General features: G+C 42.6%; 1 protein-coding gene across 1 annotated transcript in view; it reads right to left on the bottom strand.

Moving 5' to 3' along the window:
* Nucleotides 1-11,261: 11,261 nt before the first annotated feature.
* The window catches only part of BBS12 (Bardet-Biedl syndrome 12), a 38,833-nt gene continuing 36,690 nt past the window's right edge, over nt 11,262-13,404 (bottom strand). The window contains exon 3 of the transcript XR_010751523.1: nt 11,262-11,545. The gene's annotated coding sequence lies outside the window, so the exon portion shown is untranslated. The remainder of the gene's footprint in view (nt 11,546-13,404) is intronic.

Genomic DNA, 13,404 nt, shown 5'->3' with positions numbered 1-13,404 from the left:
AAAGAAGATGTGAATAAATGGGTTGGAAGACTTAATAGGTTAAGGTAGCAATGCTCAAATTAGTCTACAGATTCAGTGCATTCTCTGTCAAAATTCCAACTTCTTTCTTTGAAGAAATTGACAAGCTTATCCTAAATTTGGGCATGCAAAGGACCCAGAATAGCCAGCCACAATAATCTTGAACAAGAAGAACAGATTTGAAAGACTTGATTCACAAAGCTACAATGTACAAGACAGTGTGGTACTAGAATGAGGATAGACATGTAGATCAGTGGAATAGGACTAAGAGTCAAGAAATAAACTCTGACATTTATGATTAATTGATTTTCAACAAGAATGCCAAGACCATTCAATAGGAAAAGAATAATCTTTCCAATGAATGGTGCTGGGACAATTGGTATTCAGAGGAAAAAGAATGACTTTGGACTCCTTTCTCACACCATATAAAAATTAACATAGGTCATAGACTTAAAGGTAAGAGCAAATACTATTCTACTCTTGGAAGAAAAAATAGGTGTGCCTGACCATGTGGTGGCACAGTGGATAAAATATTGACCTGGGACGCTGAGGACCCAGATTCAAAACCCCGAGGTTGCCAGCTTGAGCATGGGCTCGTCCGGCTTGAGCACAAACTCACCAGCTTGAGTGCAGGGTTGCAGGCTTGAATGTTGAATCATAGACATGACCCCATGATCACTGGCTGAGGCCAAGGTCACTGGCTTGAGCAAGGGGTCACTGGCTCAGCTCTAGCCGCCTTGTCTAGGCACATATGACAAAACAATCAATGAACAACTAAAGTGCTGCAACTATGAGTAAATGCCTCTCATCTCTCTCCCTTCTTGTCTGTCTGTTTCTCTCTCTCTCTCTCGGTAAAAAGGAAAACATAGATGTAAATCTTAGTGACCCAATAATTGTTTTTTATATATGACACTAAAGATACAAACAACAACAAAAATATATTGTACTTCATCCAAATTAAAAACTTTTGGGCATCAAATTATACTATTAACAAAATAAAAGAACCCATCTGAGAACCCATCTGAGAAAATATTTTCAGATCATTTATATAAGTCTAGTCTCCAAAATACATAAATAACTCTTACACAATAAAAAGACAAATAATCTAATTTAAAAGTGGGCAAAGTATTTGAATAGATATTGTTTCAAAGAAGCTATTGGGTTGGGGAATAAGTTCGTAGCGTTCTTACCGAAGACTTTTATTTAAACAAAAAACAATAATTATATCAATAAGTTAATCAATTATATATTCGCCGTTGCTGTTTACAACCTCTTCCCACCTCTCGACCAATTTGTTGATGCCTTTCCACCAAAAATCGCCTGGTCTGGTGTCAAAGAAGTTGTTGAGCCAGTTTTTAAGGACCTCTTTGTTATCGAAGGTAACGCCCTTCATATGGTTTGACAGGGAGCGGAAAAGATGGTAATCGGTCGGTGCAAGGTCCGGAGAATACGCGGATGCTGAAGGACCTCCCATTTGAGCTCTTGGAGTGCGGCTTTGACGACTTGTGCAACATGGGGCCTGGCGTTGTCATGAAGGAGTATGGTTTGACCATGTCGATCAGGTCTTTTCAGTCGAATAGCCTCATTCACGCGGTGTAGCTGGGCAATGTAGAGCTCCTTGTTGACCGTGGCATTCTTTTCGAGCATTTCCCAGTTCTTCATCGAATTCAGAAGGCCTTCCGCTGCGGCACGTGTCATCGACGTCAAAGTCGCCATTTTTGAACTTTGCAAACCATTTCCGTGCTGTAGACTCGCCTATGACACCTTCTCCATACACGTCGCAAATGTCCCGGGCTGCTTCGGCAGCTTTTTGACCTCGATGAAAAGCAAAGAAGAGCAGGTGTCGAAAATGTTGATTTTTGCCTCCTGGGTATTCCATTTCTAAGCCTCAAAACTAATAAAAAATTAAATAACTTGTTGGGCAGATAAAATGTATTATGCTCACTTTGTTAAAGATGGCTCCGCTGCCCACGTGAGGCCGTTGCCCAGGTGATATTAATGTGTGTTGAGAATCCTTGTAGCCTGGGGCTTGGTTTTGGGATTAAGCCTTTCCCACCCTTTTTGATGTAGGGTGGTACAATCCAATCATGCCTCAGAGGTGACTTTGTATTGGGGACTTCCCTACTTTGTATATTGGATTAGAGGTTGTGAAGCTACAGTATAAAGTGGGGGCAAAACGGGAGTTTGGGCTCTTGGTTCCTGAGATTATCATTAGAAGAGAGAGCAGAGGAGAGCAGAGAAAGGCCACGTGGAGGAGGCCAGGAGAAGCAGCCAAGATGGTGGAGTGCTGAGTGAGATGCCAGTTTGTGTAGAGTTTGTATTTGGGATAAGGAAGGAGGTGGGGAACAGAGGTGAATAAGTCTGGTGAGCTAGAAACCTTTGATTCTAGGAAACTCAGATAAGTCAGTGGCTTTGTGAGCACTGAATGTGACTGGGTTTTGGAGCCCAGTGTGTATTTTTACTTGCCTGCCGGGTGCAAGCTAGAATTAAAGATGACAGCCCATCTGCTTTTGGCTCCTTTGTTTCTTTACCGACTGTCCGAATCCAATGCGAACCTGCAAGGGCTGGGCTGCTCTGATGGTGGCCCTGGCCGTGCCTCCTGGCTTTACATTACTCAAAAATACAATTAACATAGTTTTGTAGAGCAGAAAGAGTTTTATCGAATGAATACTTACCCTTTGCCAAACAGCAAACAAATCGTTGTAAAATAAAAGAAAATATAAAAACGCTACGAACTTATTCCCCAACCCAATATAAAAATAGCCAGTAAGTACATGAAAAGATGTTCAACACAATTACTCATTAGGAAAATGTAAATCAAAACAATACGATATTACTTCACACCCTTGAAGAAGGCTATAATTTTAAAAACAAAAAATAACGTGTCAGAACGTAGAATAGTTGGAGCCTCCATGTTTTGCTGGTGGGAACATAAAAAGGGGTAGCTAATGTAGAAAAAGAGTCTGGTAGCCTAGCAATTCCTCAAAAAAGTTAAACGTACAGTCAACATATGACCTAGCAATTCCATTCCTATGTACGTATACAAAGGAAATGAAGACATATGTTCACACAAAACATTTGAATGTTCATGGCAGCGTTATTAATAATAAAATGTCTAGCAACTCCCAAATGAGTAAACAAAACTCATAGTATATTCAGAGAATGGGCTATCTTGGCAATGTATAGAAAGGAAGGGCTGATATAAGCTACAACATGGAGGAACCTTAAAACACGATGCTAAGTCAATGAAGCCAAATAGAAAAGCTCACATAATGTATGGTTCCATTTATACAAAGTGTTCAGAATAGGCAAATCCGCAGAGAAAGCAGATTCGTGGTTGGCAGGGGCTGGGAGAGGAGGACGGGGAGTGACCACTAGCTAGCGGGTCTGGGCTGTCTGTCGTTTGAGTGATGAAAATGTTCTGAGATTAGATAGCGACGATGGTGGTACAACTTTGTGAATATACTGGGGGGAAAAACACACTGAATTATACACTTTAAAATGGACAATTTTATAGTAAGTGAACTACAATTTAGAAAAAATATAAAGAAATGCATTCTAAAATCAAAACAAAATTCTTCTCCCATAAAGTGAGAGAAAAGAAAGAAATGCTATAACAAGGATGAGTTGACCTGATTCCGTGAACTGCCAGACAGAGAATACATTATTGTAGCATTTGGAAGGACAGTTTAAAAGTGTGTGTACCAAGTCTTCCAAGGTTTTAAATTACATATCACTTAACCCAATATTTTTGGTGCAAGAAATTTACTCTAAAGAAAGAAAAATCACAGATGTATATGTTTAACAACCTTGCTGTTCATTATCATGTTAATTCTAATGAGGAAAAAAGGAGAGAGGATCTAAATAATTAAAGGTGAACAAATGAATTTGAATAAATCATATTATATTCTTACAAACCAATGTGTTCCCATGTAGTCACATTGACAGTTTTGTAGGAGAATGTATAACATGGAGAAATACTTGCAAAATACCATTAATTGAAAGAAGGAGTAGACAAATTGTATAAGAGTAGCTCGTTTGTTACATACATTCCCAGACACACATTAGAATGATGTATATTAAAATGTTAATACTCATTACTTTGGGTGGTCATGTAGAGAGCCTCTGCACCTGTATGTGTCTGGCCTATGTGCAGCCGAGAGCAAAGGAAGGGCCTTGCTTGGCCATGAGTGACCCGGCAGGGTGAGGTCACTAATCAACCTGGAGGCTCAGGGTGTCCTGAGATGCTTGTAGGATAGAGTCTTACATAGTTACCACCTCCACCCCCAGCACAATGCCCTCTCGTTTAAGCATATAACATAGATGGGTCTTCCAGGCTCGGAACCACTATGTCTCTATCCAAGTACAGTGCCCCACCCGGCCCAAACTCTCTCTATGTCTCTGTTTTCCTTCACCCTCCACCAACCCCACTCAGGTCTGCACTTCCCCACGTGGGCCGCGGTGTGGCCAAATTGTTTTTATTTTATAAAAGTAGCCACATAAAACATCTACAGTTTTATCTTGTTTATTTAAGCTCCCTCACTCCAGTACAAGACAAGATCCCACATGTATGGACGGGAGGGATCTTCTTACCTGAACATCGCTGTATCCCTGGACCTAGTGGCACTCAACAAGGTCTGAACAACTTTTTTTTTTTTTTATGGATGCATGCATGCATTCATTTCATTTTAAAAAATAGTTTTTGAAAACCAGACTCCTTGTCTACATTATGGTCAATGATGATGGAACTCTAAATGTTAACGGTTCTTTAAATGAAACCACACTAAACCCATTTCCTCATGAAATTCCACTAAAATGCACAAGTTACTGTCCTCTAAAACCTAGTACATCAGAAACCATCCTACCGGTCCCCTCGTTGCCTTCATGACTGTCACCTGTGACGCGGCAGAGATGGCCACCGCTCTGTTTACTTCTACAGAGAAGGCAAGGGTCACTGTGTTTGCCGTCCATTTCCAAGGAGCAGATTCCAGTCTCACAGAGTAACGTGCTCAGCTTTCTGCTGACTGTGTGTCCTGGTTTAAAAAAAAAACAACAAATAAACAACGAACACACACAAGTTCCTGAAATAGCCAAGGCTTGATTATGTTACTCTCGGAAACTTTATTTTTAAATATATTATTCCTCTAAATGGATGGCCAAGCTACAACCATCCACTGTGTTCAGGCGTCTGTGTGACTGTGTTAGCTAAGTGACTGGTCTCCTCTCATGGACTCTTTGCATTTGCTTTCCCAAGATCAACCACTAAGCTCAGAAAAATTAAAACTTCACATGTCTTTTCTTTTTTTTCTTTTTCTTACAGAGACAGAGAGAAAGTCAGAGAGAGGGATAGACAGGGACAGACAGACAGGAAGGGAGAGAGATGAGAAGCATCAATCATTAGTTTTTCGTTGCGACACCTTAGTTGTTCATTGATTGCTTTCTCATATGTGCCTTGACCGTGGGGCTATAGCAGAGCAAGTGACCCCTTGCTCGAGCCAGCAACCTTGGGTCCAAGCTGGAGAGTTTTGCTCAAACCAGATGAGCCTGTGCTCAAGCTGGCGACCTCGAGGTCTCGAACCTGGGTTCAACGCATCCTAGTCCAATGCTCTATCCACTGCGCCACCGCAGAATTGCAACTCATACTGAAAGGCTTTCAAAAAACATACTTACTAAATGAATGAACACTATCATTTCTTTTACACGCCTCTCCTAGAGAGGAAATTCCTGGCTTGGAAGGTGCGTGCACTTCGAGTAGTGAACGCTGTCGCCAGTTTGCTCTCGCACCAGCCGGGGAAGAGAGCACCCGTGTGCGTGCTCCTGCTCTCCAGGGCTGGGTATTGAACTTGTGACTGCGGCCATCCGAGAAGTAGAGGGCGTATCTCATTCTAGGTGTCAATTGTGTTTCTTTCACTTACATGCTTTATACATATATTATTTCTATGTTTTAAAAGATTGCTTTAGGTAAATACAATGCTTTTTATCAATAGATGTAATTTGTGAATATATATATTCTACACACTACTAGTTCTTCTTGCCCACGGGTCTTTTCTCGCTGATGTTTAAGGTGTCTTCATATGTTTAGAACATTCACGTTTGACCTACAGACACAGTATGTTTGCCCGGTGTGTCACTGACCTATGGGTTGGTTGAGCGCCAGGATCGCACTGGTGGTGAGTTCTTGCGTTAACTGTATATAATTGAGGGGTTCATCCCTGCAGCTTTTCCCAAATCAAGCGGCAGTCTGTTCCAGAGGTGGATCTGGGTTCCCATTTCTTTCAAGGTTGCTTTAAGAGGACAAGTCTTTGTCTTTTTTATTTCTTCTCATTTTTGCACATTAAAAAAAAATGCTTTAAACTGAGGGTCAGCGTGCCCCTATTAAACTATTGTGAAAATAAGAGCAGCTGGAGCCCAAGATTAGAGTCTCTGTAATCTGAGTAGATTACACAGACTGTAAGGAATAACAGCGCCTCCTCTGAAGGGCTGTCTTCCTAATACATTCCTTATGAACAGCAGTGTATTTGAATAAAATTGATAGGAGGGAAGTCGCGCTCCTTCTTTGTTTTGATAGCCCTTTGACAACCCAACTCTCTTACTATAGTGTTGAGTTCATTTTAAAAGAAGAAGAAGAACATATGAATAAGCCTAATTACGTCTAGCATCCCTCTCCTTAAAAGGAATAAGGACAAATCTTTGTGGTTGTCCAGGGGCCGCTCAGGGAAGCCCCCAAGATAACTGAAAAAGAAAAGACTTCGTTTATTTTTAACTGTAAGAGTTCACTACAGGCCCTAGAAGTCGGCCCTGGCTGGTTGGCTCAGCAGCAGAGCATCGGCCTGGCGTGCAGGAGTCCCGGGTTCGATTCCCGGCCAGGGCACACAGGAGAGGCGCCCATCTGCTTCTCCACCCCTCCCCCTCTCCGTCTCTGTCTCTCTCTTCCCCTCCCGCAGCCAGGCGCTAGAATGGCTCTGGTTGCAGCAGAGCGACGCCCCAGAGGGGCAGAGCATCGCCCCCTGGTGGGCGTGCCGGGTGGATCCCGGTAGGGTGCATGCGGTAGTCTGTCTGACTGCCTCCCCGTTTCCAGCTTCGGAAAAATACAATAAATAAATAAATAAATAAATAAATAAATAAATAAATAAATAAATAAATAAATAAATAAACGAAGTCGACCTGCGGAGGCGCAGGGTATAAGGCGTCGCTGAAGTCGTGGGTCCCAAGCCCTGGGCATGCCCGGTTAAGGCACGTATGAGAAGCAACCACGAGTTGATACTTTTCGCCCCTCCTCTGCCCTACTCCGTCTCTCTCTCTCTCTCTCTCTCTCTCTCTTTAAAAAAATAAGTAAATGAAGTCAATGTACATGTATAGCTATGGGATGATCCTCAAGAAATATTGAGGAGTGGGGACAAGCAGAAAGTGTAAGGTGCAGGGCAGTGTGTACAGCGTGCTCCCGTTTTCAGGGAGGGAAACATTCCCACCCCCATCACCCGGGCCTTCACAGTCGGATGCGCCGTGGGGGGGGGGGGATATGCCTCGAGATGCGAAAGTCATGGGGACACCTCGCCTTGACTCTCTCTGGACTCCTTCAGTCTTTTAACTTGACTCATGCACTATTTTTTCCTACGTATACAGCTTATTTCAAAATATATCTATAGTGAGAAAATACAATAGTCTGATGAAATTCCTCAATGAAAATAAAAAGTCAGTGTGGAGCATCCAGGAGGAAAGGAGGTTGTGTGTCCTCACTGGCTGTGTCCTCCAGGGCTCCCCGGGACTGGCTCTGGGACTTTGGCTCTCCCTGCCTTGTCTGGCCTGCTGGCGAAGTGGCTGCAGTTGTGTTTTGAGAAAAGGTCTCTGCTAGTATCCCTTCACCAGCTTTTTGCCTTGCTCCTTGAAGTGTTACTCTCAGGCATTTTAATTTTCCATTCCTTAATGGAAGGTGGAACTGCAGTACATACCGACTCTGATGGGCCGAGGGCCAGACAGGCCACCTCATGGGACAGGACAGGCATGTGCTGGTTTGGTGCACGGTGCCACGTGTCCACAGGGACACACTGCGTATCCTCCACTGGTAATAAGTTCCTGGACTTTCTTCTGCAGCCAAGTCTTATCATTGCTTTCTTGCAGTGTTTTTTTTTTTTTTTTTTTTTTAAAGATTTTATTTATTCATTATAGAGAGGGGAGGGGGGGAGGAGCAGGAAGCATCAACTCCCATATATGCCTTGACCAGGCAAGCCCAGGGTTTTGAACCAGCAACCTCAGCGTTTCCAAGTTGATGCTTTATCCACTGCACCACCACAGGTCAGGCTGCTTTCTTATTTTCAAATGTATTATTTCTTTAAAATGAAGGAAAATGAACTTAAGGCTATTTCCCTTTGAGCCATTTTTATTGATGACTTGAGTTGGATTTCTTTTCATTTTTAATCAATTTTTAATGAGCTAGGAAGCCCACGAATACAGTATCTTTTTCTAAAAAAAATGCAAGTATGACAGGTAATGGTCTACACCCCCAAGCCCAGTCACCTCCCAGTTCTCCCAGATGAAACCATTCTTCATATTTGGTGTGTATCATTTTGAATCTGCACGTGTGCATTCACACCCACGTGTGCACCCACAGAAAGGGTGCAGTATTGCTTTGTAGCAGGGGCGTGTCTACACATAATGCTATAGAGCTAATGTCCTTATCTTTCAGTAACTTGCTTTCACACTCAGGGTATATCTTAGAAAAATTTCCACGTTAGTTAAGTATGAGCTACCTTGTGCTCCTGCGGGCTGTGCTGGACTTCCAGAGTAATAGGTCCGCACCACCTAACCACTCCCCTGCTGATGTACATGCGGGCTGTGCCCAAGTCTTTGCTATTACACACCGCCTGCAGCAAGCACCTTCCTACTTACCTCCATGCGTGTTTGTTTTTCTCCAACGCTGTAACTAGTAATAGATTTATTGGGTTGCTTCTTCAATTCTTAGAGACACTACCAAGTTAATTTACACCCAAACAATTGGCCTGATGGCAGGCCGACGATCCCCATGCAGACCTATATATACATCTAATTGTGATCTGAAAATAAAGGCTGTCACTTCTGCTGGGATGCTGAACAACAACACCACGTAGCTGGTAGGAACCAACAGGGCGAATCACTGAAGAACGAGATAACATCATGGGGCTTCCTAACAGTGCCCAGATCCCAGGAGGTTACAATTCCTCTGAACTTTGAACAGATCACATCTGCAACATTCACATCTCAAGAGGATATTTTAAGAAAGGGTAACACCAATTACCATAATCATGTATTATGACTGTCACACAAATTCCCATGTCTCATCAGATTCTTTCATTCTAGGACTGCGTAAGAGTGCATTACGGAAGGAAGTTAGAGCAGCACTTTTCCTTCAGTTCTCCGAGTGTCCATTTATTATGGACTCTTCCTTTCTTAGCCTTTCCACATACAGAGGTATGGGCCACCATAAAATTCTTCCATTGCCACAGCTCTAAGATTCTCTCTCTTTCCTGAAAAATATAAATACTTCTGTTTTCCTAGAAATGTTCCCGAACATCAGGAACTTTAACCCGACCATATATGGTCAAAGAGCAATGTGTACCGGATTTATAACTATTGTAAACTCCAACCCATCAACACTGGTGGATTATAGCCAGTGTTTGTGTTCACAGGAGAGGACTAAATATTTTTTTTTTTTTGAGCATCAACTTTGTCTGCAGCCCAGGTTTACTCTACTCCCAGCCAAGACTGCGACTTTGTAACTCCTCAGCCATGACCTCACGCCTGACCTACAGCAATCATCTCCTGGGAGGAAAAGGTCACTTAAACACCTAGTCACTAGGAGGACACAAAATTAAATCTCAAAGTGTATGCTTCAAGTTAAGGTCGTCTCACAAAAGGAATACCTAAAGAATGAGTAATGATTTTTTTTTTTTAAAGCTGGAACAGGAGTTGACTGAATTGGAAAATTTCAAAAACTTTTTTTCAATATTCCTTCTATGATAGGAAACTGTGTTTTATTAATTTAAACTCTCCAAAGCACTATGCTTTCTGAAAAGTTAATATGATTATCAGTCATGAAGACAAGCACAGAGAAGAAAACGTTGCTGTAACATTTTGCTAGTGCCGTTAGCTCCGCTTGTCCATGGGGGATATCATCCAAGACCCCCAGTGGGTGCCTGAAACCTCACATCCTATCAAATCTTACATACTATGTTTTTTCCTAGTCCTAGGTACATACCTAACATTTAATTTATGAATTGGGAACAGTGAGAGATTAATGAATAATAAAATAGAACAATTGTAACAATATATACTGCAGTGAAAGATAATGTGGGTGTGGTCTCTCGCAGACCCAGTCTGCTGACGGCTGCTCCGATGGTACTCAGTGTTAACGGGAGGGTCACATACACAGGGCGGATAACACTGGACAAGGCATGATTCACGTCCTGGGCGGGACAGTACACGGGTCAGAAAGGTGCACAACTTTAAAGTTACAAATTACTTATTTCTGGAAATTTCCATCAAACATTTTCAGACTGTGGCTGACCATGGGTAACTGAACCTGCAGAAAGGGAAACTGTGGATAAGTTGGGACTATCATCATATATCCTGCATAGATACGTGGATAAGGATAGAGATATAGTTTTATTTTTGTTTGTCTTTACAATATTGGGTCATACTGAAACACTGTGGTAACTATTTTCCATTTCCCAGTGTATTAGGAACAAGTTTTATTTGTTAATGAGTATTTTGCTATAACTTTACTCTTAATGCCATCATGTTACTCCACTGCCATATTACTCCAAATAAATGATAGATGTATCATAATTTATTTGATCTACTATCTGTAGACATTTAGGTAGTTCTCACTGTGAAAATGATCTTTACTGCATAATTCTGATTACTTTCTTAAGATTAATTCCCTGTTTCATTTCCTTTTGATTTCCCTTTCATGGGACTCAGTGCAATTGTAATTATTCATGTAGTATCTATAAACTGATGGAACAGAACTCCTAGCCCTTCATATAGAACACTCAATAAATGATTAGATGAATGAATGTTTGAAGACTTTGGGGCACATTTTATCGAGTTGGCTTGAAAAAGTTGTATCAAATCATACTTTTTTCCAAACGCGCCGTGGAAGTCATCTCCAAATTCCCTTTACCTTTAAGAATTGTCTTAAATTCAATCTTTGGACAACTTGGCATGCAATAATAGTACTGATAATAATAATAATAATGTCAGTTCACTATTGGTTTAATTTAGATTTTTTTAATTATTATAGAAATGAAACAGTTTTTCATGAGTTTATTGGGCATTCTTCTTGTTCTGTGGTTTGTTGGGCTTAGGTGTGGAAAGCACTGAGGCACAGTCATTTCAGTGTTATCCAGAAAGCGCCTTCAACACTGATGCTCACAGCGACACTCTCTGGGGTAAGCGGTGAAAGTCACAGGCAGAAACTTGACACTGTAAACATCTAGGCTTTTGACTTTTCATCTGGAAGGAAAAGAGTCTCATGTCCACATAGGGGTCCCTGGGAGCTGGATATTTGGGGGAATAGAAAGGAAATCCCAGTCAGGCACACTTATCTTTTACTTGTTCTTTTCTACTCATCATCGTTCTCTGTAAGTAACACGCATTTTTAAAGAAACAAAAGATGGAATGAATGCACATTGACTGTTTTTCTTGGTCAATTATTTTCAGTGCTTACCTTTCATTTGTTCTTCCTACTAATGGGTTTGTTTGCCCTCAGGTTTCCTGTTCATTTCTTTCCCCCATTTCCTGACTCTTCAGACTAAATCCCAATGTGCTGTCCCGTCCACCTCAGTATTATTAATTCACTTCATGACATCAGTGTCTAGGCTGCACAGTGTCTAACTGATCAGGGGAGTTAGTCACACAGTTTGTGTGGCCCTGTCTTCACTCAGCCAACAACAACAACAAAACCCCAAACTACATCACTTGTTCAGAGCAAAACAATACATATTCCTCTAGTCTTTGCAGTTGATGAGTGGTATCGAGTCTCTTGAGAATCCACAATCTACTTCACGCCCATCAGTCACAGGTCATGGCTCCCGCTGGGCAGTGACATCAGAGAGTAGTAGGGTCAGCTCATTCTGCGGCCTCGGGAAGGTGTTCTCGTGTAATCATAACACCTTCCACGAGTAAGTGTGAGGGGACACTTCAAAGACAAGTGTACTTTCAACATCACCATCCGCACATCAAATGAAGAGCAGGGCTAACAGCCATTTGTGATACTGAAACTAAACTCAAGAGTCACAGAAAGAGGAAGACTATGTGGCAAGGTGCTGACATTATGGAGGTGAGATGGGCTGTCCTGCCCAGGGTGCATCCATGAGGCGTGTCACTGTCCAGCCCTCATGTGGACCCTGGGTACTCAGGAAATCCGACCGCGGTGCCTTGATCTGTTAGCTCTTCCAGCCTCTGAGACCACGTTGCTCCTCTCCAGCAAGCCCCCCCTCCTAGTTGACTCCTGGCTTCACTTGTTTCTCTGCCCTTAACGGAATCAATCAGGACGGAATTCCCTCCACTTCCCACGGCCAAACGGCCAACCTGCCGCCTTGGCCCCCACGTGCGACACCCGGCCCCCGCTGCCCGCTGCCCAGCTCACCCTGAGCACTGGCCCACACTTCTCCCCTCTGCCCAAGGACCTTCCTCCGGCCTCACTTTCCCTCCTTGTCAACAGTTCTGATCGTTGGCATAAAAACGTGTGAACTCCTTCCCATCTTCAAAAGAGCCCCTCCCTTGCCTGGGCCCCATGCCCCTCTCCGGATACTGGCCACTTGCTGCCTCCCTGTGCAGCAAAATTCCTCAAGGGTTGTCTAATGGTTTGGTCTCTCCCATGTCCACCCATTTGTTCCTCTGTTTTAAGCCTTTGTTTTCCTCTAGTGCTTAAGCAACTGTATGACAACAAAAGTAATTAATACAAAAAAAGACTTCACCCACATTCCACGAGCCTAAGACATCGATGACTCCTGTTTTATTTGTGATCTTTGTATTCGCTCACTGGCTCGTGGCCTTTGTTGACCTGTGGCAATCACAGTCTAGGAACATTTTCACATTCTACTCCCCTCGGTGAGCACAATCATTTCCTGTCTTTCTACAGTATTTACAGAATTCATTCATTTAAAATGAAATTTTATCAAGCGGATATGTGCACAATTCATCTCACTACCCACTACTTTGGCGCCGTTCATATGGTCTTCGACCGCTGTTACAAATACTGCTGTGGTTAAACACTTTGTGGACATAACCTATCGCTGCTGTGTCAGCTGTACGTAGATACGTAGAGTGCAGAGTACTCACCTGAAATGTGGTAGAACTATGTCATGAAGCAGTGGCTGGGATTCTTCTACCACACTCTCCCCCGCA

Source organism: Saccopteryx leptura, chromosome 1 (assembly GCF_036850995.1).
Source record: "Saccopteryx leptura isolate mSacLep1 chromosome 1, mSacLep1_pri_phased_curated, whole genome shotgun sequence".
Taxonomy (NCBI): domain Eukaryota; kingdom Metazoa; phylum Chordata; class Mammalia; order Chiroptera; family Emballonuridae; genus Saccopteryx; species Saccopteryx leptura.
This window is presented reverse-complemented; position numbering and strand designations above follow the sequence as displayed.